Genomic DNA, 27,235 nt, shown 5'->3' with positions numbered 1-27,235 from the left:
CGGTCACACCCTAATGTAAAATATTTTGCTCCCAAAATTTTTGTATGAGCCAAATTTGCTCACTTATATTACTGAACTCTTTCTGGAGTGATTTTAACTCCCTTCACCGGCCAAAAACTGGGCGGAACAGGAGTTAAAATGAAAGCAATACACTTACCTCCCCGTTTCCACCACTGTTTTCCTGGGTGGTTCGGGATCTATCTGACTCAGGTGGTCACCTCAGAAATATATAAAAATTTGGGGTCAAATCACTTCGCTATGACTCCAAAGCCATTTTAACAGCCTACTGAGTGGAGCATCTGACGAGGAAACTCCGCTCAGTAGAAGCGGTCGTAGCAGAAGTGGAGGCCCCAAAAGGTAAGTGCAAAACTTATCTCTGAGAGCATGAGGAACAGGAATGCTCCTGCAGGCCCCACAGAAAAAGTTAGGGCCGCTGTAAGGTAAATGCAATCGTGGAATCTTTTCAATTTTGAATGTGACATTTTCATTAAAATAACATTCAAAGATATTGAAAACACTGTGCAGACGTCAGTATAAAAAGAGTTTCTTTTTAAAAAAAACTCAAACTCCATAAATAGTGACTTTGATCCCTGATGAGTTTAAATTTTTTGGCTTAAAATTTATGCTCAGAGAAAACTAAATGCAAGGAATTCCAATGAGCTGCTCTTTTGCATGATATGATAACGAGTGGCAGAGGTTTTGCAGAATTGGCACAAAATATCAAGGAAACACGGACATAGCGTTAAAAAAAAACCAGCTAAGTCACTAGCGTTCAAATTTCCTCGATCTTTTGCGCTGAAAAATCACTATTACGCTACACTAACCCCCCCACCCCAGTCTACCCTCTCAAGTGGACGTAAAAGATCTCATGGCAGTATTCAAAGAAGAGCAGGGGAGTTCTCCCGGTGTCCTGGCCAATATTTATCCCTCAACCAACAACACAAACAGATTGTCTGGTCATTTATCTCATTAGTGTTTGCATGACCTTGCTGTCAATTTCCCTTACAATACAGTAGTGACTACACTTCAAAAGTACTTCATTGGCTGTGAAGCACTTTGGGACATTCTAAGGTCACAAAATGTGCTAAAGATGCAAATTCTTTCTTTCTTGCCCTGAGCCAATTCCAATTGCCCTGCACCTGCAGCTTATAGCGGTACCTACCTTCTTTGGGGACAGGAGCTAGTCTGGTGGTACACTCCCAGCTTTGCATTGTTGGCAAACATTCTACAGAAACATTCCAGGCTTACATCCCCTTGCCTGCTGGAGAGCGTCCTCACTGACTGCATGTCTATCCCATTATGTTTTGGTGCCATATGATCTTCCCACTGCACACATACAGATAGTGAATAGTCAATCTTCCAATGGGTTAGCTGTTAATAACATTTATTTTCAGTTTACAAAACCATGGAAGAATCAATGCTCTGCATTGTTCAAACCACCTTGGTGGCATACCTTTGGTAGATTGGGTGTACCTCTGCAGTACCATCTCAGATTTCGAGTCGGATGCCCTCATTAACTCCACTTAACCGATGTCTGCCCATTTATGGTAGAATTTTCACAGCACTGGATCTACTCTATGTTTCATCATCTGTACCAGATCGATGTCTCAGTGTCCTCTATGACTGTACCACTTTAGCTTAGATTATTGGCCAGCCATAGAATGCAACTTCCAGGAACCCTCCCCTATATTTACGTTTTTCGGAAGCTGTCCTTTCTTGATCTCTTGGTCTCAGCTGGACCTTGCTGTCTCTTGACTGCTCTCAGCTCCAAATTGATCTGTTTAAGGGGAAAACACAGGGACACAGCAGATTACCACGCAATATTTTCTCTGTGCCTGGACCTTTTTCAGGCTTATCTACAAATGCAAGACCATTAAGGATGGGCTGTTTGACCACTATATCTGGGAATGGCTTCTATTTATCCCTCAACTTAGTCTTGCCACACACCCTTTTGTTTCTAAAACTAGACCAGAAAATGCTGGAGCCACTCTGTAGGTCAGGCAGCATCTGCCGAAAGAACACAAATCAGTTGACCTTTCATGCATGAACCATTCCTCGGAGCTGAAAGATACAGATGTACAGCATTAAAAAAAGGGATCAGAACAAGGGAAAGGGGATGGGGGCAAAAACACACACATAGGAAAAGACATAGGCCTAAATTATAGCCCGGAGCTGGGAAGACGGTTGAGGGGTGGGGGGTGGGGGAGGGCGGGAATTCCTGACGGGAAACCCAGAAGTCCGGGTTTCCAGGACGACCTGATGCAAGGACATCTTTTTAAATTATTTTTTTGTTGGTTTCCCGCCCTTCAGGCCAGCCGGATTGACAGGCCTCATTCAGGTAGGAGAAGAGCCAGGAAGCAGATGCGAGAAAGTAAGTTTTAGATTGGGGGTGGTGATGGTTTGGGGGTGGGGGTGGGGAGGGTGGGGAGGAAAAGAGTAAAGTAGCTGCAGGGAGGCTTGTTGGGCCTGCGGGAAGCACTTTTGCTCCTCCGAGCCCACAGGCAGTGCTGTAAAAAGGCACTCCCGCAGTTTTGGGCCTTCTCACCTCTTCTAGGAAATGTAGGAGGCCCGGGAATCCTGGCCCCCAGGGATTAAAAATAAAAAAGCTGTAAAAAAAAACGAGGCCCGCAGCCTCCTTGAAATCTTTTAGTGACCGACCTGCCCCCTAAGAGTGGGTTGGTCACCTGCCCCTTGTCCCGCCTCTGTTAAAGCCAGAAATAGGCGGGTTTTAGATTTAAAAAGTTTTTTACTGCTCCCCCCCCCAACCCACCTGTTTTTTCAGAGTTAAAATTTAGGACAAAGTGTGAGAAGAGCTAAAGGGGGATAGGTAAGTAGAATGGGAAGCATGAAAAGTTGGCAAAGTACAGCAGGATTCTAGTGGAAGAGAAAAAGTAGGTTGACACCATAAGTACGGATCACCCCATAAGCAGAGTGTTCTGATGGGGATTTCCCCCCCCCCCACCAATACCAACCTGTTCACCTCCCCCCATCCCCGAAAATGCCGGCTACTTTACCAGCATCTAATACCAGCGGGAAAATGGGAACTATAGTTGAGGTCTGAAGTTGTTAAAGTCAATATTAAGGCCCTTCCAACAGAATTGGTGTGAGGTTTCTATAACCAAAATTTTGCAGTTATTCAAACAGCATTAAAATACTAATTCAAACATGGAAGACACTGCAAATGAATTGAGACTTGGGGGGAAAAAGGCCTTGCATAAAAATTTTGTTTTGTTAAAAGGCTTTAATTTCAGTCCATGCCTATAGGAGTTGTCAAATTTATTAATTCCTGGTTTGTGTATTTTTTTTTAATCCAAGGAGTCCATCCAATGCTGATTTCTTACATCTTTAATGATGAAAATTTTCTTGCTGAAAGTCTTCCCTTAGTTCTTCCGAGGAAGAACGATTCCCCTGAATAGCTTCTGCACGGTATTAATTTCAGAAGCTTTCCACTGGTGAAACTTAATTGATTTCTTTTCTACTCTGATCAAGGTGTTTCCTCCAGAGATGTGCAAATAATGAGATGTTCAGTTCTGGCTAAAATTCCTTTCCTAGTATTGGGCTATTTTCCACGTGCTAGTGATTCCCGGAATAATTTTTACCAGTTTAGATTTGGTAAAAAAAAAACTTGCATTTATAGAGCGCCTTTCACAACCTCAGGACATCCCAAATCACTTTACAGCCAAAGAAGTACTTTTGAAATGTAATCACTGTTGTAATGCAGGAAAGATAGATTATGCCTTATATAGATTATGAATTAGGCAAAGTTTCTTCCATCGCAACCAGATAATGATGGGGGGGGGGGGTGAAGAGAGAGAAAGAATTATCCAAGGTTCCTGCTTCCGACAGCTATCCAGTGACTGTTGCTGGAAAATAAGAGTGTGTGGGTATCCGATGAGAACATCATCAAGCTTGGCTGGTCATACAGCTGTTTGGATGAAGAGCAGCCACGGAGTGCGGAGGGTGGCAGGCATCAATTAACCTGTGGAACAATATCCTAGCAGCTGTAAGGGACTTCAGCAGAGGAAGGAAAGGGAGAACCTAAAGCAAAAAATGCTTGGTCATTGTTTACTGTGGGTAACTTTATCACCCACCGCATTTATGATTCCAAAATATTTTATTGCATTTGTATCTATTTGAACGGGAAATGGTATATTTGGTTCAGAAAATATTATTGAATGAAAACAGATGGTTTTCTTTATATTGTGCATGCTTTACTTGACCTTTACACTGGAGGACATCTAAAAACACCCTGGACTCACTTTGGAACCGATAGTTAGTTGCCTTGTCCCCACCTTACTTATTTCATCTATAATGTTTAAGGCTGGATTTTCCTCTGCCACCCACCCCAAATTGAGCAGAATAGTGATGGAATTGGCCACCTCCTTGCCCAAACCTGAATTTCCTGCCTCTCCTCCTAGACTTCCCCCTTCCCTGTACAAGCCATAATGCTGCCAACCATCCCTTCTCTACCCACTGCATTTAAATGCCCGTGGGGGAGGAGGGCAGATTGCTGCCCCATTACTTTTCCATCTTTTCCTTTTTTACTGCCGTTCCCTAGGACAGCCTAGTGAAAGGTGGCGGTAGGCACGAGATAGTGTTGGGAATTGCCCTGATGCTCAAAAATGCTTGACGTTTAATAGATTGTTGTTTTATAGACTGGCAAAGAAATCATGAGAAGAATCAAGGAGACCTTTAAATACCACTGAGAACTGGGGAGTCATGCTGGTTCCTGGATGAAGTTGGTAATGAATACTTCGGAATATTCAACTGGAGTGATGGACCCATATTGTCCCACCATACTGCACTGTGCACAGATTGTGGTTTGGTAATTTAAAACAAAACCGAATCCTTTTCTTAAATGTTATATTCGTGCAATAAGCCATCAATTCTGAAATGATGGCAAATACACCATCTGTAATTGATGTCAAACACGTTTTAAATCATGATACCTTCTAGTTCTTCTGTTATGGCTGTGTTTACATTCAGAATACAGTAAGGTTTGCTGACTTGTACACTTAACTGAAAAATTAGTGCACATGGAGTGTCAGTTCCAAAAGGCGAGTCCTAGCGATGGTACTTTGCTGCTTCGCTTTCACGTGATGAACGTAATAAATAAATCCAAAGTTGAAGCAGTGATGAAAAATAAATATATTTTCACTCTGTGGAATGGTCTCGTTTAGTAGCTCGGATTCTGCAGAGATTTTCCTGCTGGGGGCAGTAAAAGCCAGTAAAAATAGTGGGATTTCAGCTTTTCTGCAAGTCTAATGACATCCCTCCCACTTTTCATCAGTCTGAGAAAGACAGAGCATCTCCTCACAAATAATCTGTGGTAAATAATCGATAGGCTGAGCACTGAATACAGCAATACTTCTGTGAATATATTAGCTAACCACTAACTGTGTAATTTCAGTTATCAATACAATTAAAACAAATCAAGGTTTATCTTGATATAAGAACATAGGAACAGGAGTAGGCCATTCAGCCCCTCGTGCCTGCTCCGCCATTTGATAAGATCATGGCTGATCTGTGATCTAACTCCATATACCTGCCTTTGGCCCATATCCCTTAATACCTTTGGTTGCCAAAAAGCAATCTATCTCACATTTAAATTTAGCTATTGAGCTAGTATCAATTGCCATTTGCGGAAGAGAGTTCCAAATTTTTACTACCCTTTGTGTGTAGAAATGTTTTCTAATCTCGCTCCTGAAAGGTCTGGCTCTAATTTTTAGACTGTGCCCCCTACTCCTAGAATCCCCAACCAGTGGAAATAGTTTCTCTCTATCCACCCTATCTGTTCCCCTTAATATCTTATAAACTTCAATCAGATCACCCCTTAACTTTCTAAACTTTAGAGAATACAACACCAATTTGTGTAATCTCGCCTCGTAACTTAACCCTTGAAGTCCGGGTATCATTCTAGTAAACCTACGCTGCACTCCCTCCAAGGCCAATATGTCCTTCTGAAGGTGCAGTGCCCAGAACTGCTCACAGTCCTCCAGGTGTGGTCTAATCAGGGTTTTGTATAGCTGTATATCATTATGGATGACAGCCATTTCAACTTCCTTAGCAAGTACCTGGTCTCAATCAAAACCAAACCATTTGAACGATATGGGTGTCCGTCTTTTTTTTTTAAAGAGAAATAAAGTACAGAACAAAATGTTTATCAACAGGCTTTTGCATTTTCACATGGGTTTCGCAGCATCATAATGTTTGCTGGTGAGCAGTAGATATCTGTGGCTAGAGCCACAAGTTTTTTTTTGACGAGATAAATATCTGGCCACGTGCAGTCCAGTGGTAAGATTTGTTTAAGCCTTCAGGTGGTTCAGACAGGTTGGAGTAGTAAGTACGATATGCTTTCATGCCTAGTCCTTCCAATAGGGCATCAATGCAGTGTTGTACGGGAAAAAGAATTGGACACACAGCCCAGCAGTGCATCACCCTAAACAAATTGCACTCTTTCATTAATAAAGCAAGTGTACAACATTACAGTTATTACATTTTTTAAGAACAATGGGCCCAAAATTCCAATGGGTCCGCTCCACCAGTTGAAAATATCTTCAGCTCCAAAGGGAGCCTTTATGTATTAATTTTAAAGATATTCAATCCTCACTGGGATCTATTACTTTCATCCAAAGCAAGGCCTTTCCATCGACCTACGCAGAGCTCCTGCCACCTCTCAGCTGACGAGAAATCTGTTGAGATCTTAAGGGTGTACTGGGTCCAAGGGCAGCCTAGGAACTTCCTCCAGACAAGGGCACCTCAAATTCTAGTCCACACTTACAGATCCACCTTCTCTCTACCAATGGTCCGGAACAGAATTTTGGGCTTAATATATATTATGCCAAAAGCAGAACAAGCCAAACCCCCTCATCTTATGGAAGATTGCATTAATTGGTTAAACATGTATTCCCAGAACAATGACATGCTGTAGTAAAATGACACATTCCAACCTTGAGAACCCCTACATCCACTAGTAAGCTTGCCAGATCACAATGCCATTGCACAATGTAGATTATGATACCACAATTATATTATATTAAATCAATCCACAAGGAAGTCCACCATTATTTATATAAAGTTTCAACACATGTTTAAATTTGGTTATAAAGAAACTGAAAAGATGGCAGGCAGCTGTGGTCTTATTAAACCAATGTGCAGAGCAACAGTTAGAGAAATATTTTATTCAACAAATGCCCACCTAATGTTCTTTATTTAGAATGTGAAAATTGCATTAGTATGATGGCACTAACTAAACACTTAAATGGATTTCTGGACTACAATATCCTTGTATGGATCTGATGTCTGTGTAATAATGATCATGGTTTAACTCTTAAGCACTGTGTTATGTGTGCAATTTGTGGCTTGCACAAATATTGTAACCAGATTTTCCCCGAGGACGCAACAACATAGAGAGTACTTGCACCTGCAGACAACTTCAAAATGTGCTTGTAGCCACTGTTGGAATTTTTTTGTCCCTCTCCTCCTCCAGCAAAGAACTAATGCATCAGACAAACAAACTGTGGCAGGCAGAAACTACCACCATTTCAGTTTAAGGATGAGAATTTAGATGTTGCTCTAAGCATCAATGTTTCAATTAAACAAATGTAAGGAATCTTACAACACCAGGTTATAGTCCAACAAATTTATTTTAAAATAAATTTGTTGGACTATAACCTGGTGTTGTAAGATTCCTTACATTTGTCCACCCCAGTCCATCACCGGCATCTCCACATCATGTCAATTAAACAACAAATTGGTTATATCCAAACTCGAGTAAGTCATTCTGCAGGATGGAGTTTCTAAGTCCGCAGCAAGCTATTGAAAATTGCTGTGTGTGAAGTTGGGCTTCAGTAGTTATTCTCTAAGATAACAAGCCAAGTTAAGTGCAGTTGGAATAAATGAAGATCTAAGCAAAAAGGTGCTTGTACAATTGTGGTGCACTTCTTAAAGATGTAAATATCATTGTTGTTTCCCCATTACCATCATTTCAATTCTGCTGCATATGGTATTTCCTCAGCTGGGACTCCAAAACTGAGGACTAACTAATCTCCCCCCCACTCTTCAAAGACCCTTAATAAGGCAATACTTAAAAATAGTGATCCCATTCTCTTCACCACTATCAGAGACAGACTCAATTCTCCTATTAGTGGTTTAAAAGGCAGGGATACATTATCACAGCTAATATGAATCAAATGAGGAAAACTAGTCAAGTGAAACTCTCTCAATTACCTTCCTTCTTCTGCCGTCACTTACAATACCGAGAGGCGGCGTTTCCATTCAGAGTCCATTGGGGCTGAAAGGGAAGGGATTAAAAAGTAAATAACTTCAGATAGCTGCAGTGGCAGAGCAGTCACCTGTTAATTCTCCACTGAATTAGATTGAAAGCGAAAATTTTAAATTCAGAAAATGGCAAGCTCCATAATGAAATAGAAATACAATGAGAAGTACAAAACAAGAAAACACAATAGAGAAGGTTGATATGACTCCAGTGTCTCATATTCTGAAAATATACCAGTCCTCTCTGAACAGTGAGATAAGCTTCAGAGCAATAATTACACACATTGTATTGTCGCCTTATTATAAACTTCATTGTGCATCTTTTCTTTTATTAAAAGTGCAGATATAAACAATACATGGTATATATTTTTTGGACAATAAGTGCTCAATTTCTATTCACAGGCATTACATTCTTGAACCAAAATGCAGCTCAAATGATTAAAAACACCTTTATCCTGATATTGAACTGGTACCATTGCATGCCTGATTAGTATTGTACCACAAAAATTATGTAAAAGTCACAAATATGCCTTTTGCATTATTACTCCCACACCTGGAATTGATTTATTGTATGATAAAATAGTAGAAGGGGATGTAGAGGTACATTGTGTTGACGCGCCAATGTGCTGTTCCATTGGAGTGTTAGATGGCAGTTCCTTACAAGAGTGGGAACTCTGTTTAATTTTCCCATTTCTAGCTCAGAGCACAGAGGCCAACTACAGTCATCCTACTGCCACCAGCTAATTCAGCACAGGCCAGGGATTGAATGATAGAATACCAATGTCTTTTTGGCAAAGTTAATAATTGCATAAACTCAATGGAGTAGATTTTCAACTGTCATTGTGGATAGGCTGCCTGTTTATAGAACTGCCCAGTTTGCCTTTCCATTGAAATCAATAGGAATGAAAATCAAGCAATTTCTAAAAAACGCAGTCGATCCGTAGGGCCAGTTTATGCCCAGATGGCAAGTTAAAAATCTACCCCACTGACCCAACTAGCCAGCCTACCAATTAGTGGGTTTGAAAACAATGCTTAGTAGAGGCCGAGGAAGAGTTTATCTTTCCAATATTGAGTTTGGGACACGCATGGAGAAAAAAAATACATTTGTTCCAGAGAGATCGAAATGCCAAAAGTTCAACTTCATCATCACAAATTATCTATGAACCAAAAAAAACGAAAGATGCTTCAGAATGATACTATCCCACTGACTGGTCCATGGTTAACACAGTCGATATCAATAGAATTTGAAAGAGAGGACATGACGGAGAAAGGAAAGAGGGATATGGGGGCAGGGTGGGAAGAGGTAATTATAATGGAAGGAGGCTCGTGTGGAGTATAAACACTGGCATAGACCAGCATGGTCAAATGCTTGTTTCTGATCCTATGGAATTCTATGACACAATAGGAACAGCAGTTACTAGGTACTTTGAGAGTTGTATGTCATTTGGCTGGAGGGAGGTTCCACAGGAAGTAACTGGGTGCCAATATAAGGGACTAGACTGAAAGACTGACTATTAATAACATGTGCCCAACATTCCTCATGAAAAATAAAATGCCTGTTTTTTTTCTACACTAAAAAACATTCTGCTAATGAAATGGTGGTACCTTTTAGCTTTAAAACATGTGAATTCTGAGAACACAGTTCCATTTAGCAGGTCATTAATTGCAGACAAGAAACACTCTCTCTTGACCCCATAGACACAAAGGGACTATTGAAAGTCTGTGGTTTCTAACCCAGTGAGTGAACTTCAAACCTATACTGTATCCACTGCACACAATACGGTCTCCTCTACATTGAGGAGACCAAACACCGACTGGGTGCTCGCTTTGCTGAACACTTCTGCTCTGTCTGCAAGCGTGACCCTGACCTGCCGGTCGCTTGTCATTTTAATTCCCCTTCCAACTCCTACTCTGACCTCTCCGTCCTTGGCCTCTTACACTGTTCCAATGAAACTCAAGGAACAGCACCTCATCTTTCGTTTAGGCACCTTACAACCTTCCGGATTCAACATTGATTTCAATAACTTCAGATCATAACCACTTCACCCATTTTTTCGGTCAGCTAGTCTGGTCATGGCTCTGCTGCTGCCATTTGCAGCTACTCCTGATCAATCTTTTGTTTCTTAACCTGTCCCATTACCACCTTCCTTGCCTCGCACCATCATCCCTTTTGTCATTTAATCACTCATACCCAGTACTCTATCGCAGACCTTCCCTTTTGTTCTTTCCTCCCCTTTCCCTGGCTCTGTACTTGCTCAAAAACTTTAACTCTTTTAATATCTTCCAGTCCTGACGAAAGGTCTTCGACCTGAAATGTTAACTCTGTTTCTTTCTCCACAGATGCTGCCTGACTTGCTGAGCTTCTCCAGCATTTTCTGTTTTTATTTCAAACGTTGCATAGTCATTTCACACCGTTAATGTTCACTCATATCTCAGTTCTGACAAAGAAGAGACAGACCTAAATGGAGCTATATATATTCTCCATCAGCACATAATTATCAAATAAAGAAACAAATGTAATAGCATAGTGGTTATGGTACTGGATTAGCAACACAGATACATCCCACCATGCACACTGTGAAATTTAATTCAGTGACTGGTAATTTGTGGGCTAACACCAGGAAAAAAGTATGAAACCTTTTGGATTGTCATAAATACCGATTCACTAATATCCTTCAGGGAATCAATCCACTGATTCTTCTGCCCAGATGAGAGTTCTGCCTGGTTACAAGTATAGCCAGAGCCTTTCTCCCAGAAGTTAAAATGCACAAGTGAGTGTCCATACTTTCTAAATATTTAAATTAATTGCGGTTTCAAAAAGTGTTCAAAAAAAGGTCCAAGAGCTCCCAACTTTTCAAACAACCATCTTTTCCTCACTAAACATTATTTAGACAGTTCATTCATCATGGAGATCATGAAGCAGAGTTCCATCTTGCTACCACCCAGTTTCCGCCGTCTTCACACCAACTGCAATTTTGGAGGGGGCCTTGAAATAGGCGACTGAGGATCCTGCTGTAAATTGCGGACCTAAGGTGCATTTAGGACCCCAATGCAATTTTTGCTTGAACTGGTACTTCAGATACTTGAGCCTATAACCTAGGCTGACACCTCATTGTAGTAGCGGTAGTGCTGCACTGTCGGAGGTGCCGTCTTTCAGATGCAGTGTCAAACCGAGGCACCGTCTGCTGTCTCAGATGGACATAAAAGATCCCATGGCTTTATTCGAAGAAGAGCAGGGGAGTTCTCAGTGTATTGGCCAACATTTATCCCTTAACAGGCATCACTAAAAACGGATAGTTATTTATCTCATTGCTGCGCGCAAATTGGCTGTTGTATTTGCCTCCATAAATGCAATCACTATGCTTCAAAAGTAATTCATTGGCTGTAAAGTACTTGGGAAATACTGAGGTCATGAAAGGTGCTATATAAATGCAAATTCTTTCTTGTCATGTTTCCTTATGGGTGTGGGCAACTGACCGTATCATACAGAGAAGACACAAAATGCTTAGGAAGACTTTGGCCCAGAGAAACTTCAGGGGCACAACTCTGGCAACTACACTCATATTGCATATATCACTGACCCTGCTAAAGTTCGCTTGCTGGCCTGGGGCGAGAGGGGTAGGAGGTCAGTCCCGCTGATGCTGCTGCCCTTAGCAATCCCTTGTGTCAGGAAGTTGCTTTAAAAAAATTACAAGAAAAATATTCTCCCTATCTGATCTGTGGGAACACAGACCCCAGTGTAAGCCTGGACCACCAGGTGAGCCTAAGGCGAGACCCACTTCTGCCAGTTTTGGCAAAGTATGCCAGTGAGCCCAACAGTACTTGCGCCAATACTATATTGGGTCCTGACCGATGGCCGGGGCATGGAAACTAGTGACTTAGAGTGTCCCTGCCTCCTTCAACCAGAAGACTTAGGCCCCATCTGCGGAGCCTGGCTGAACTGGGTCTAAACTTATGATGGGAGTCTTCTGGAACGGCTGAGCAATTTCAGGGCCTTCTTATGCAATAGAGGGTGTAGTTTATTGATAGGATAGCATCAACATAATGTGCCACCTGCCACTTTCAGGGGTCTCAGAAGGGTCCATTCAAAGCAAAACAAAAATGCAGGACAGCAGCTTGCCATTTTAGAGCGAGTTTTCACTTCATAATCCTTAAATGTTAGGTTTTTGCAAAAAGAAGTCATCTCACAAAAAACAAAAATACTCATTCCTTATACCAGTCAGTGAAACAATAGAAACAGTGAAGTTCCTAATACTAAACAATGCCATCGTAGATGCTAGAGAAAACTTCTTGGGTGTTAAAGACAACCTAGAACACGCAAGTCTTGAATTTTTGGTATTCTTCCGTGCTTTCAGGTTAGGGCATGGTAAAATCTCAACAAGATTTACTGCTTAAGTGGATTTGATAGCACAGTAAGAGAAATTGATTGAGATTTAGGTTACTGTTAGGGTTGAATTCAAATGTGGATCTGGAGTAATCCTCTGCAAATCAATTCGATTAAAAAGGGGACACACATCTTCCAATAATCAGCATGAGTAAAATATAGCTCTGCTGAGAATACTATTGATTTCTTAGATCACTGTTTCTTGGGTTAACACAATTCAATGTCATACCTGGTACCAATACCATGAAGACATTTTGACCTTAGTGACACATCTGCTACAGCTGCTCCAACAACACATTGAGATTTCCCTACTAGAATTTGGGTTTGATTCAGCCCTAATGCTGTTTCTAAAAGGATCATATTTGGGTCTTCGTAGCTTGGTTCCTAGTGGGCACTGGACCACAATACAAACTAGCAAATTCATTCATATGGCTGGATAGTTGACAGGTGTGAAAAAAGAAAGCAGTGTATCAGTAGGGAATGTTCGTCTGAGGTAAAAGTCAAGATAGATTACTTGAGCAGAGTAGACGCAGCTTTATTATGTCTCTGCTATATTAAGAGATCACCAAATAATTAAAATTGAATTGTTAGTTTATATTTTACAACAATAAATGTGGGTAGCATCAAACATGAGCTTGTAAATTGTCTCTTTAAAATTTCTTCTTAGTTTCATGGCTGAGTCCTGTTAATTGGTACTAAATGGTCTGGTCAAAAATGCCTACAGGATTACACTGCTGTAGAATTTCTGAGCTCCGATTACTTCATGTGCCATGGTACCACGTTACCTGGAGTTTTATCTTGGCCTGACGGCGTTTCAGGTGGAAGGCGCATATTTCTGTCTTCCGAGGGCTAGCAATCAGGGACCATGTACTATAGTATTCCCCAAGTAGACTCTGAGTCAGTTCGGATATGCTGAATGTCCAATTGGGTGGCGATGCATGAAGAAACAATAGAGGTGCCATTACACTACTGAGTGTATTCTGTAGGCCACCAACTAGTGGGAAGCAGATAGAGGAGCAAATTTGCAGGGAAATTACAGAGAGGTGCAAAAGCCAAAGAGTAGTGATAACAGGGGACTTCAACTATCCTAATATAGACTGGGATAGTAATAATAAGGGGCAAAGAGGGGGGAGGAATTTTTGAAGTGTGTTGAGGAGAATTTCTTGACCAGTACGTTTCGAGCCCAACAAGGAAGGAAGCATTGCTAGACTTGGTTCTAGGGAATGAGGCGGGCCAAGTGTCAGTGGGGGAATGTTTAGGGAACAGCGATCATAGTATCATAAGGTTTAGAATAGCTATGGAAAAGGACATGGACCATTCTAAAGTAAAAATACTCAATTGGAGGAGGGCCAATTTCAGTGGGATGAGAACTGATCTGGCCCGGGTAAATTGGAATCAAAGATTGGCAGGCAAAACTGTAATTGAACAATGGGTGGCGTTTAAAGAGGAGATGGTTCAGGTACAGGCTAGGTACATTCCCACGAGGGAGATAGGTAGGGCAATTAAAGTCAGAGCTCCCTGAATGACAAAAGAGATAGAGAGTAAGATGAAGCAGAAAAAAGGGGCATATGACAGATGTCAGGTTGATAATACAAGTGAGAACTAGGCAGAATATAAAAAGTTCAGAGGGGAAGTGAAGAGGGGCAAAGAGAGAGTATGAGAATAGACTACCGGACAACATAGAAAGGAATCAAAGTCTTCTACATGTAAACAGTAAACGAGTAGTAAGAGGAGGGGTGGGGCCGATCAGGGATCAAAAAGGAGATCTACTCATGGAGGCAGAGGGCATGGCCAAGGTACTAAATGAATACTTTGCATCTGTCTTTACCAAGGAAGAAGATGCTGCCAGAGTCTCAGTAAAGGAAGATGTAGTTGAGATACTGTATGGGCTAAAAATTGATAAAGAGGAGGTACTAGAAAGGCTAGCTGTACTTAAAGTACTTAAAGTCACCAGGTCCGGATGGGATGCATCCTAGGTTGCTGAGGGAAATAAGGGTAGAAATTGTGGCGATACTGGCCATAATCTTTCAAATATCCTTAGAAATGGGGGTGGTGCCAGAAGACTGGGGAATTGCAAATGTTACACCCTTGTTCAAACTATAAACCCAGCAACTATAGGCCAGTCAGTTTAACCTCGGTGGTGGGGAAACTTTTAGAAACGATAATCCGGGACAGAATTAGCAGTCACTTGGACAAGTGTGGATTGATTAGGGAAAGCCAGCACGGATTTGTTAAAGACAAATCGTGTTTAACTAAATTGACAGAGTTTTTTAATGAGGTAACAGAGAGGGTCGATGAGGGCAATGTGGTTGATGTGGTGCTTATGGACTTTCAAAAGGCATTTGATAGTGCCGCATAATAGGCTTGTCATCAAGATTGAAGTGCATGGAATAAAGGGGGCAGTAGCAGCATGGATACAGAATTGACTAAGTAACAGGAAGCAGAGAGTAGTGGTGAACGTTTGTTTCTCGGACTGGAGGGAGGTGTACAGTGGTGTTCCCCAGGGGTCGGTACTAGGAGCACTGCTTTTCTTGATATATATTAATGACTTGGTCTTAGGTGTACAGGGCACATTTTCCAAATTTGCAGATGACACAATACTTGGAAGTGTAGGTGAACAGTGAGGAGGATGGTGATAGACTTCAACAGGACATAGACAGGCTGGTGGAACGGGAGGACACGTGGCAGCTGAAATTTAACTCAGAAAAATGCAAAGTGATACATTTCGGTAGGAAGAACGAGGAGAGGTAATATAAACTAAAAGGTACAATTCTAAAAGGAATACAGGAACAGAGCAATCTGGGAGTATATGTGCACAAATTATTTTAAGTGGCAGGGTAGGTTGAGAAAGAGATTAAAGAAGCTTATGGGATCCTGGGCTTTATAAATAGATGCATAGAGTACAAAAAGCGAGGAAGTCATGATGAACCTTTATAAAACATTGTTTCGACCACAACTGGAGTATTGCGTCCAGTTCTGGGCACCGCACTTTAGGAAAGATGTGAAGGCCTTAGAGAGGGTACAGAAAAGATTTACTAGAATGATTCCAGGGATGAGGGACTTCAGTTACGTGGATAGACTGGAGAAGCTGGGGCTGTTCTGCTTGGAACAGAGGAGGTATTTAAAATCATGAAGGGTCCAGACAGAGTAGATAGAGAGAAACTGTTCCCATTGGCGGAAGGGTCAAGAACCAGAGGACATAGATTTAAGACGATTGAAAAAGAATCAAAAAGGGGACGAGGAAATTTTTTTTTACATACAAACGCAGTGATTGGTTAGGATCTGGAATACACTGCCCGAGGGGGTGGTGGAGGCAGATTCAATCGTGGCTTTCAAAAGGGAACTGGATAAATACTTGAAAGGAAAACATTTTCAGGGCTACGGGGATATGGCGGTGGAATGGGCCTAGCTGGATTGCTCTTGCGTAGAGCTGGCCCGCCCTTGAATAGCCGAATGGCCTCCTTCTGTGCTGTAACCTTTCTATAATTCAATGAAATCATCTGCATAGATGAACCTTTGCACGTTGGGGAATTCCAGTTGGTCATTTGTGTAGACATTAAACAGCAGGAATGCTAGCACTGAACCTTGGGGCAATCAGTTTTGTTGAGTAGGTCACTGATTTTTCTGATGATCCATCTCAACAAAGAAACATCGATTCTGGAGTAGTGAGGTGATGATCTGGACCATCTTGCTATTTCTCAACATTCTTGCCAGTTTCAGGATAAATGCATGATGGTACAAAGTGTTGTAAGCAGCTGACTGATCAGCAAACACAGCCCCTGTAAGCTTGCAACTTGACCAAGCCAGTTTCCTCCCAGGACACTCATGATGCTGCAGAATTGTGGCCTTTTATGCGGTTTGAGTACTGCAACTACCTTGGCTTGTCTCCATAGCCTGGGTATCTGTGTTGTCTCCCTACAGGAGTGGAAAAAGTTGAGTTGCCGCTCCTGTGTTCTTGTCCTGAAGTGTGGTAATTGTTCACTAGATATACCTTTATGTCCAGTTGCCTGTCCACATTTCAGTGTTTTAGTGTCTCTGGGCGCTAAATTAGGCTTTGTAGTGCCCGTTGTTTTGGCACTTCACGGCCTCTCCGACATCCAAGATGGCATCTTGGATGCGCACGCACGTTTCCAGGGTGACGTGCGCCAGATGCCATCTTGGTATAGGAGTTAGCGCAGGCGCAGATAATGACCGCTGAGATCATGAAAAGTAGGGAGAAATTGGCTTCAATCAGTGTGCACAGTCTTAACCCCAACCATCTGAACGTTTCTTAAGAGTGCCTGGAGGACCCCCCACCAGCGTTATGCAGGATTTACAGATTAGTGGCTGGGTCATTGCTTCTGGCTGTTTCTGGAGGTCTCCTGGACTTGAATACTAGGACGCAGGGACACAGCCTAACATTTAGAGCCAGGACGTGCAGAAGTGAAGTTAGAAAATGCTTCTACACGCAAAGGATGGGAGAAGTTTGGAACACTCTTCTGCAGAAGGCAGTTGATGCGAGCTCACTTGTGAAAGTTAAATCTGAGATTGATAGATTTCTGTGAACCAAGGGTATTAAGGGATATGGGGCTAATACGGGTATACGGAGTTAGGTCACGGGTCCACCATGAACTCATTGAATAGTGGAACAGGCTCAAGGGGCTCATTGCCACCGCCACTTGCTGCCTCTTGATATGCGCCACCTTCTCCTGCAAGAAAGCAGGACGTGTGCCTGTCATGATTGAATAGCTGCCAGTGTGTGTGGCCTGCGAGTTGTTGGTGGGCGGCTTGAAACAGTGGTAATGTGTAAGGGTGAGAGGAAGCATCTGGTTGGAAGAGTTGAGTGCTGATGGAAAGAGTTTGCTGGTAAGTGGGGGATGGGGGGTGTGGTGCATGGTGCAGTTGGTAGGAGACACCACTTGACAGTTGACCTCCTTCCTGCACCGCATCCATGTTCATGATGCTGTGCGCCTGGCATTGACTTCATCCCCTACTGCCTTTTGGGTATATGTCTGGAGGGCCTCTTACCCCCCCCTCCCTTCCCTTCCCTTCCCTTCCCTTCTCCGTTGATATAGCATGTTCCCTCTTTCTGTCCAGCTTTTGCACCAAGGCCCCTGTTGCATGAGCAGAGAAACTTGGTGCACGCACCCTCGCAGGCCTGGTACAAACTCAGATTGGTGAGGTCTGGCGTGCAGATTGGAGGATGTGGGATTTAGTGGTGCACAACCTTTATTCAATGTTTTAACAGAACTCATCAGTGTGTAAACATAGGGACGGGACCTGCATCTGTGCTTTACATGTGCGATGTCTGATCTCTGTTCAGACTCCGTGCAGACAGCAGACTGTTATTTTCAGCAAATAACAGGTACCAGCTACCTTTAAGAGATTTCTAACAGACAACCTGCCTTTAAGAGATTGGAGCTCCCCCTGCTGGTGGAAATTGCAAATTGCATTGAATCCTCGTTCAACGCTGATTTCCAACACACATTGCAGGTAAGTCCTCAGGCGTGAGGAAAGTCTTGTCCTGCCTGCGCAGGGGCCATTGGGTGCGGAGTAATAGCGGATCGTGCTACCCCCGCCCAAAAACAGGCTGTGTCCAATTATCCCCCCTCAGTGTTGAGGTGATCATTGTGCACTTTGCTGTCTCTGAGGTATGAGTGGAGATACTCTTGACTTGAGTATCCAGTGTACCTTGAGGTCACAATAGAATGAATGCTGAACAAACAACTCCAGGAACTGTATACTCCAGAAACTGGCCAACATAGAATCATAGAATCATAGAAGTTACAACATGGAAACAGGCCCTTCGGCCCAACATGTCCATGTCGCCCAGTTTATACCACTAAGCTAGTCCCAATTGCCTGCACTTGGCCCATATCCCTCGATACCCATCTTCCCCATGTAACTGTCCAAATGCTTTTTAAAAGACAAAATTGTACCCGCCTCTACTACTGCCTCTGGCAGCTCGTTCCAGACACTCACCACCCTTTGAGTGAAAAAATTGCCCCTCTGGATCCTTTTGTATCTCTCCCCTCTCACCTTAAATCTGTGCCCCCTCGTTATAGACTCCCCTACCTTTGGGAAAAGATTTTGACTATCGACCTTATCTATGCCCCTCATTATTTTATAGACTTCTATAAGATCACCCCTTAACCTCCTACTCTCCAGGGAATAAAGTCCCAGTCTGTCTAACCTCTCCCTGTAAGTCAAACCATCAAGTCCCGGTAGCATCCTAGTAAATCTTTTCTGCACTCTTTCTAGTTTAATAATATCCTTTCTATAATAGGGTGACCAGAACTGTACACAGTACTCCAAGTGTGGCCTCACCAATGCCCTGTACAACTTCAACAAGACATCCCAACTCCTGCATTCAATGTTCTGACCAATGAAACCAAGCATGCTGAATGCCTTCTTCACCACCCTATCCACCTGTGACTCCACTTTCAAGGAGCTATGAACCTGTACTCCTAGATCTCTTTGTTCTATAACTCTCCCCAACGCCCTACCATTAACGGAGTAGGTCCTGGCCCGATTCGATCTACCAAAATGCATCACCTCACATTTATCTAAATTAAACTCCATCTGCCATTCATCGGCCCACTGGCCCAATTTATCAAGATCCCGTTGCAATCCTAGATAACCTTCTTCACTGTCCACAATGCCACCAATCTTGGTGTCATCTGCAAACTTACTAACCATGCCTCCTAAATTCTCATCCAAATCATTAATATAAATAACAAATAACAGCGGACCCAGCACCGATCCCTGAGGCACACCGCTGGACACAGGCATCCAGTTTGAAAAACAACCCTCGACAACCACCCTCTGTCTTCTGTCGTCAAGCCAATTTTGTATCCAATTGGCTACCTCACCTTGGATCCCATGAGATTTAACCTTATGTAACAACCTACCATGCGGTACCTTGTCAAATGCTTTGCTGAAGTCCATGTCGACCACGTCTACTGCACAGCCCTCATCTATCTTCTTGGTTACCCCTTCAAAAAACTCAATCAAATTCGTGAGACATGATTTTCCTCTCACAAAACCATGCTGACTGTTCCTAATTAGTCCCTGCCTCTCCAAATGCCTGTAGATCCTGTCCCTCAGAATACCCTCTAACAACTTACCCACTACAGATGTCAGGCTCACTGGTCTGTAGTTCCCAGGCTTTTCCCTGCCGCCCTTCTTAAACAAAGGCACAACATTTGCTACCCTCCAATCTTCAGGCACCTCACCTGTAGCGGTGGATGATTCAAATATCTCTGCTAGGGGACCCGCAATTTCCTCCCTAACCTCCCATAACGTCCTGGGATACATTTCATCAGGTCCCGGAGATTTATCTACCTTGATGCGCGTTAAGACTTCCAGCACCTCCCTCTCTGTAATATGTACACTCCTCAAGACATCACTATTTATTTCCCCAAGTTCCCTAACATCCATGCCTTTCTCAACCGTAAATACCGATGTGAAATATTCATTCAGGATCTCACCCATCTCTTGTGGTTCCGCACATAGATGACCTTGTTGATCCTTAAGAGGCCCTACTCTCTCCCTAGTTACCCTTTTGCCCTTTATGTATTTGTAGAAGCTCTTTGGATTCACCTTTGCCTGATCTGCCAAAGCAATCTCATATCCCCTTTTTGCCCTCCTGATTTCTCTCTTAACTCTACTCCGGCAATCTCTATACTCTTCAAGGGATCCACTTGATCCCAGCTGCCTATGCATGTCATATGCCTCCTTCTTATTTTTGACTAGTGCCTCAATCTCCCGAGTCATCCAAGGTTCCCTACTTCTACCAGCCTTGCCCTTCACTTTATAAGGAATGTGCTTACACTGAACCCTGGTTAACACACTTTTGAAAGCCTCCCACTTACCAGACGTCCCTTTGCCTGCCAACAGACTCTCCCAATCAACTTCTGAAAGTTCCTGTCTAATACCATCAAAATTGGCCTTTCCCCAATTTAGAATTTTAACTTTTGGGCCAGACCTATCCTTCTCCATAGCTATCTTAAAACTAATGGAATTATGATCACTGGTCCCAAAGTGATCCCTCACTAACACTTCTGTCACCTGCCCTTCCTTATTTCCCAAGAGGAGGTCAAGTTTTGCCCCCTCTCTAGTCGGGCCATCCACATACTGAATGAGAAATTCCTCCTGAATACACTCAACAAATTTCTCTCCATCCAAGCCCCTAATGCTATGGCTGTCCCAGTCAATGTTGGGAAAGTTAAAGTCCCCTACTATTACCACCCTATTTTTCTTGCAGCTGTCTGTAATCTCCTTACATATTTGCTCCTCAATTTCCCGTTGACTATTTGGGGGTCTGTAGTACAATCCTATCAAAGTGATCTCTCCCTTCTTATTTTTCAGTTCTACCCATATGGACTCAGTGGGCGAACCCTCGGATATATCCCCTCTCACTACTGCCGTGATGTTCTCCCTAATCAAGAACGCAACTCCCCCTCCTCTCTTACCTCCTGCTCTATCTTTCCTATAGCATCTGTACCCTGGAACATTGAGCTGCCAGTCCTGCCCCTCCCTTAGCCATGTTTCAGTAATAGCTATAACATCCCAGTCCCATGTACCCATCCATGCCCTGAGTTCATCTGCCTTGCCCATCAGACTTCTTGCATTGAAATAAATGCAGTTTAATCTAGTCTTCCCTTGGTCTTTGCCCTGCTTTCTCAGACCATCTGTCCGGTCATGAAATGGGGAGCTGACCCCAAAACACTCTGAGCAACTAATCATGCCCAATGTTACTCAATTGTGGAGTACTGTACCCCAGTATGGTCATGCTTGAGCCATACATACAAAATTGATGCTGAACTCAATCCATCCCCTAGGATCACCATAGGGACTTTGAAACTGACTCTTGCACTGTCGCTATACTGCCTCATGGGGATTGCACCATCAGTGAGACGGGAGGCCTTCAGTAAAAAGGGGAGACAAAAATAGGTGTATGATCTGAGATACCCACTGCACAGGCACATTCCACCACCCAAGAAGTGGAAGTCCAGAAAGAGCTTTGCCTCAGAAAAATCACTTACCCTAAAATGCCATTATAGAAGGCTACAAAGTAACAAAAATGATGGGAAATGCCAATGGTCTCAGAGAACCTAGTTCCTTCAGAACAACTCCTTTCAGGAACTGACCTCAAATGAAAAATGCTGGTGTACCCTAAATTGAGCAAGAGCTGGGGTGACAAAGACTGGTGACAATATGACCAACTGGAAGTTGAGAAATTACCCTCCTCCCTCCTGATGTGAATGTGGACAGCCTAGGCAAACACGTGAACACTGCCTGATGCAGTGTCCCTGTCAATATCCTGTACACCCAAAAGAACTATTTGAGATAAATGATATGTCTAGATCTTAGCTGCAAAAAGCTATAAGGATGACAAACCATGGTATATTGTATTTCTTTCTTGGCTGTCAGAATGCTTCAGTTATTGTGGTAGTGGTAGGGCGGGTATGTCTAGCTTAATAAATCACCAGTCATATGGCACTCAGTTTTACACATTGAAGGGAAGGGGTTAACAACCCCTTGAACAATTGTGAATTTAAAATGCAAGGACAGTATTTTGCAGAAACCACTGAACCAGCACAGAACAGAACTGATCCATGTCTGAGCAAAGCAAAGCTTTGAGAGGGTTTGAACACTGATACGGGAGGCTGACACGTTCCATGGTCTGGAACAAGTGAGAAGAGACAGATCGTGGTTGAAGGATGAGATATGGTTCAACATCTCAGGAAGTTGAGTGATGCACAACAGACAACTGTCCATCAATGGGGCCTGTTGACTTTCAAGGCCCAGCAACAGTGGGTGATTGGCCAAAATGGAACTTCCCTTAACATTAATCCCCCCCCGCAACTAGAAAAACTTATATAAAGATGGGACATCATAGTAGATTCTTTACAGCTTCGTCTACAGGAATTGTATTCCAGCGCAATCTGTAACCCCGTAGCCCGGCATGAATGAATAATAAAAGATGTCCAACAACAAGAACACGACCTCAAGTGCCACGCAGAGCTTATCACTAACTGCCTTGATGCAAAAACCCTTGTTTTTTTAAGGTTGTATGTATTGCTTGATCATAGAAAGTTACGGAGCAGAAGGAGGCCATTTGGCCCATCGTGTCCGTGCTGGCTGAAAAAGAGCTATCTAGCTTAATCCCACCTTCTAGCACTTGGTCTGTAGCCCTGTAGGTTACGGTACTTCAAGAGCACATCCAAGTACTTTTTAAATGAGTTGAGGGTTTCTGCCTCTGCCACCCTTTCAGGCAGTGAGTTCCAGACCCCCACCACCCTCTGGGTGAAAAAATTTCCCCTCAGCTCCCATCTAATCCTTCTCCCAATTACTTTAAATCTACACCCCCCCCTGGTTACTCTCCCTTCTGCTAAGGGAAATAGGTCCTCCCTATCCACTCTATCTAGTCCCATCATAATTTTATATACCTCAATTAAATCTCCCCTCAGCCTCCTTTATTCCAAAGAAAACAACCCCAACCTTTTCAATCTTTTCTAATAGCTAAAATTATCCAACCCTGGCAACATCCTCGTAAATCGCCTCTATACCCTCTCTAGTGCAATCACATCTTTCCTGTAATGTGTTGACCAGAACTGTACACAGTACTCAAGCTGTGGCCTAACCAATGTTTTATACAGTTTTAGCATAACCTCCCTGCTCTTATATTCTATGCCTCGGCTAATAAAGGAAAAGTATCCCGTATACCACCATAACCACCTTATCTACCTGTCCTGCTACCTTCAGAAATCTGTGGACATACACTCCAAGGTGGATTGTTTAAATCATTAAATAATCACTTTTGATTCACGAAACTACTGTGTACACGTGACATTCTTTGTCTGACTTTTGTCCAGGTTCATGAACCATTGGGAAATCAGGTTTTCCCTGCAACATGCACATATGTAATGAAGCATTATGAATATTTAAATGTTTTTTTAAATCTGCCTACCAATCAAAATTAATTCAACCTAGAAAATAGTCTATTGTTTTAAAAAAAATTAAAAAAGGAGCAAATGTAATAACTTGAGCACAGTTTGCAATGAGGTTGAATTGGCATAAGATTTTTATTTTAAAAATATGCTGTGTGCTAATAATATGCCTGTTGTGAGATTATCTAAAACCCAGTTCTCTAATATCATCTCATCCCTTTTGAATTGTAGAAATTCAATTTTATAATTTAAAAAGAAAAATGTTAGTTCACTTCAGAATACTTGTGTTTAGTCAGGACAGATTTCTGTCTTTTGGGAGAAAAGTCATATGCTTAATTTAAAAAGATTTATTTTGCCATTGTATCTGTGCTGTATTTCCAGTCACAAATGATGACAAAGTCAGGGATCATATGGAGATGACAACTGACACAAACTAATATTAAATTGGACAGATTGTGGATGGAGCTTGTTTCCTTATTTTAAAAAAGTTACTTTGCATAAGAAACTAGATGGCTTACAATACCAATCTGTACAGCATTGAGATTTGAAGTTTGGCACTATTTATACCCTTGTGTGCAAATTCTTCCTGGTTCCCAAAATACTGTACACGGCAACAATACATTATTATGGACTGATTGTGATGATGGAATTATACATCAGGAATATTTAAAAGCAAATTTATTGTTGCATGCTATCACAAATAAAGCAAAGGGATTTGTTTTAAAGCAAGTGACCATCAAACTATGTTTTCTATCTGACATGTAGCCACTCTATCCTTAAACATCATATTTCCATGTGCTCATTGGATGAAATTAAAATGTTTTTGATCAGTCTGGTATGCTTCATTACATTCTCATTTACACCATGTACCAGAACTGTAATATTATTGACAAATTATTGCAAAGCTAAATATTACACAATTAGTGGCAGATATGCTGGGAGCATGTCTATAAACTGCAATGAGAAGACTCCAGGAGGTATGTCTTGCAGTACAGATGTGATCATTTTTTTAAAAAATAAAGTAATTACTTATTCTAGTCTCTCCCCCCTTTTTCTCTCTCCCCTCCTCCTTCTCCCTCTTTATTTCAGATTTCCAGCATCCACAGTATTTTGCTTTTGCTCTATTGATTACCTATCTGGTTATGAAATACACATGGTCACCTTAAATACTTTCATTTCTGGTAATATGTTGCACTATAATGGTGCACTTTAATCCTCAGAAACTTGAAAGACCTTTTCAGGTTTAAATCTCAGCAGATCCTTTTGATGAAACATTCACATGTAAAATATATTTTCTGTAAATATGGATACAAAGTACAACTGGAGAACTAAATAAAATCATAGAACACAAACTCATAAAATACACTTCAGCCAAAATAAACATGGTAATGTTTTGGTGCAGAAATAATAAGTCTTCAAAGGGTTAACCTTGGAATCCAGGTTCAATCCAGCCCAGGCATCATGTATGGAAGGCTACCAGAGACATCAAGTAAAAATCAGTCTGGGCAGTCTCAACCAGTGTCCAACCTCTGGTTGCAAAGTTAGAAAATATATTTCTACACTGTTATCTCAGGTGATATGCATAAATAATTACAGGCACATACAAAATATTTTCCTTTGATACATATCAACACTATTATAGTTGTACTTACCATTAACATTTCAACTGACCATTCTTGAACCCTCCCCTCTGCTAACTGCATAAGTCAACTGCTTGTGGTCCACAGAAAACATACTTCAGGCACTATGGCAATAAATTGGCATTGCTCATCCCACTGACATTCAGAAAGCAACAGAACTTGCTCTGATGAATTAAAATGATCTTCACTCTTAATCAGTATCAGTTTTCAAAGTATCCTTGGAATGGCAATAGTACATCCATACTGATACAGAATACCTATTAAAATACTTCATTTGCTGACAAGAAGATAATTGGCTATAAAGTGTTTGGGTATTTAACATATTGATGGTTAATTGGTTTCAATGAATACAGCTGCAGCCTCTAAATTTCTGTCAGTTAATCCAAGAGCAATTTCTTCACCATTAAAACTAGATATTATTCTCTCCATAGCTCACTGACCCACACCAACTCCAGAGAGATGAGCTCTATTTTGCATGCTATTAGTCAGCTGCCTGAACTGAAATGTTCCGTAGATGTAATAAAGTTTTGCACTTGAACAGAGGCAAGGTTTTAGTACAATTCACTATGAGCCTCTTAAGAAATCTGAATAACTATGATTAATGCATTTTTTGAAATGTTGTTTGGCAGCTTGATTTTTATTCGTTAATAATCAGTGGATCCAAATCAGACATGTGTTGGTTTAAGGAATAATTAGTTGATTCAGTCATGGCTCAGTGGGAGCATTCTTGCCTCTGCGTCAGAAAGTTGTGGGTTCAAGTCCCATGACAGGGATTTAGAGCACAAAATCTAGGCTGACGCTCACTGAGGGAGTACTGCATTGCACAGATATGGGTGTTGTCTTTTGGATGAGATATTAAATTGAGGCCCTGTCTGCTGTCTAAGGTGGATGTTAAAGATCCTATGTTACTATTTTGAAGAAGAATAGGGGAGTTCTCCCCAATGTCCTGGCCAATATTTATCCCTCAACTAACACCGAGGGCTCGATATTACCAGGGCGGCGGGTTCGCGGCATGGGGTCTATTGGGCGCGTGGGTAACGCGCCAGGTGTAATCAGTCTGCCCCGCGGGCAATCGCAGGCTGATTGGATCCACTTACCTCTTGTTCCGGTTTCCCCGCTGCTGAGCTGCGCGGCGGGCGGACTGCGCATGTGCAGTAAGGTCTGTCAGCTGGAGGAGCCTTATTTAAAGGGGCAGTCCTCCACTGACTGATGCTGCAAGAAATAGGAGAAATTACAGCATGGAGCAGCCCAGGGGGAAGGCTGCTCCCAGGTTAATGATGCCTCACTCCAGGTATCATTGGATGGGGTGAGGAGGAGGGGGAGGACAGAGATCTTCCCCCTGGCGGGCAGGAGGAAGCGGCCTGCCTCTGCTACCAAGCAGGCTTTGCTCAAGGTGGCAGAGGAGATCACCTGCACCACCAACATATCGCGCGCCTGCATACAGTGCAGGAGGAGATGCAATGACCTCAGTAGGTCAGCCAAAGTGAGTACATTTACTCATTCCCCTACACTCCGTTTGCCACATCACCGCCCCCACACCACATCTCCTTCTGCACTGCCAACACAACTCTGTCACATCACCCCTCACACCCACTCAAAGCTCATCCTCATCTTCCCTGCACTTACTCACCTCGCCAGCACTCATCCCGCCACTACCATTCAACCCAATCCTCATACAATCTCATGGCTCTATCTCATACTTACCCTCTCATGCATCTCTTTCATGGTCAGCCTCACTCAACCTGCCACTACCTGTGGTGCAGCCACAGGGCATGCATCACATATGTGCAGTAGGCAGCGTAAGGCAAACGTGTCATGAGCATGAAGGGGATGCACAAGGGTGTTTGAGGGTTTGTCATGGTTTTTACTTATATTGAATTTCTGAGCAACTCACATCATATATTATATTGTCACCACTCCTGCCACATCTTTGCGAATCCTGTCTGGCTTGTGCAATAATCCCCTCTCCTGAGGATCACAATGAAGACCCACACCTGATG

At 42.5% G+C, this 27,235-nt stretch overlaps 1 long non-coding RNA gene across 1 annotated transcript; it reads right to left on the bottom strand.

The window, feature by feature from the left end:
• Positions 1-1,451: 1,451 nt before the first annotated feature.
• On the bottom strand, positions 1,452-25,389 carry LOC137327722 (uncharacterized). The gene is made up of 3 exons (XR_010964529.1): positions 25,248-25,389; positions 8,230-8,293; positions 1,452-1,777 (listed from the first exon to the last, which is right to left on the bottom strand). It is a non-coding gene; the product is annotated as an uncharacterized lncRNA (long non-coding RNA).
• Between the last annotated feature and the right edge of the window lie 1,846 nt (positions 25,390-27,235).

Source organism: Heptranchias perlo, chromosome 12 (assembly GCF_035084215.1).
Source record: "Heptranchias perlo isolate sHepPer1 chromosome 12, sHepPer1.hap1, whole genome shotgun sequence".
NCBI classification, from domain to species: Eukaryota; Metazoa; Chordata; class Chondrichthyes; order Hexanchiformes; family Hexanchidae; genus Heptranchias; species Heptranchias perlo.
This window is presented reverse-complemented; position numbering and strand designations above follow the sequence as displayed.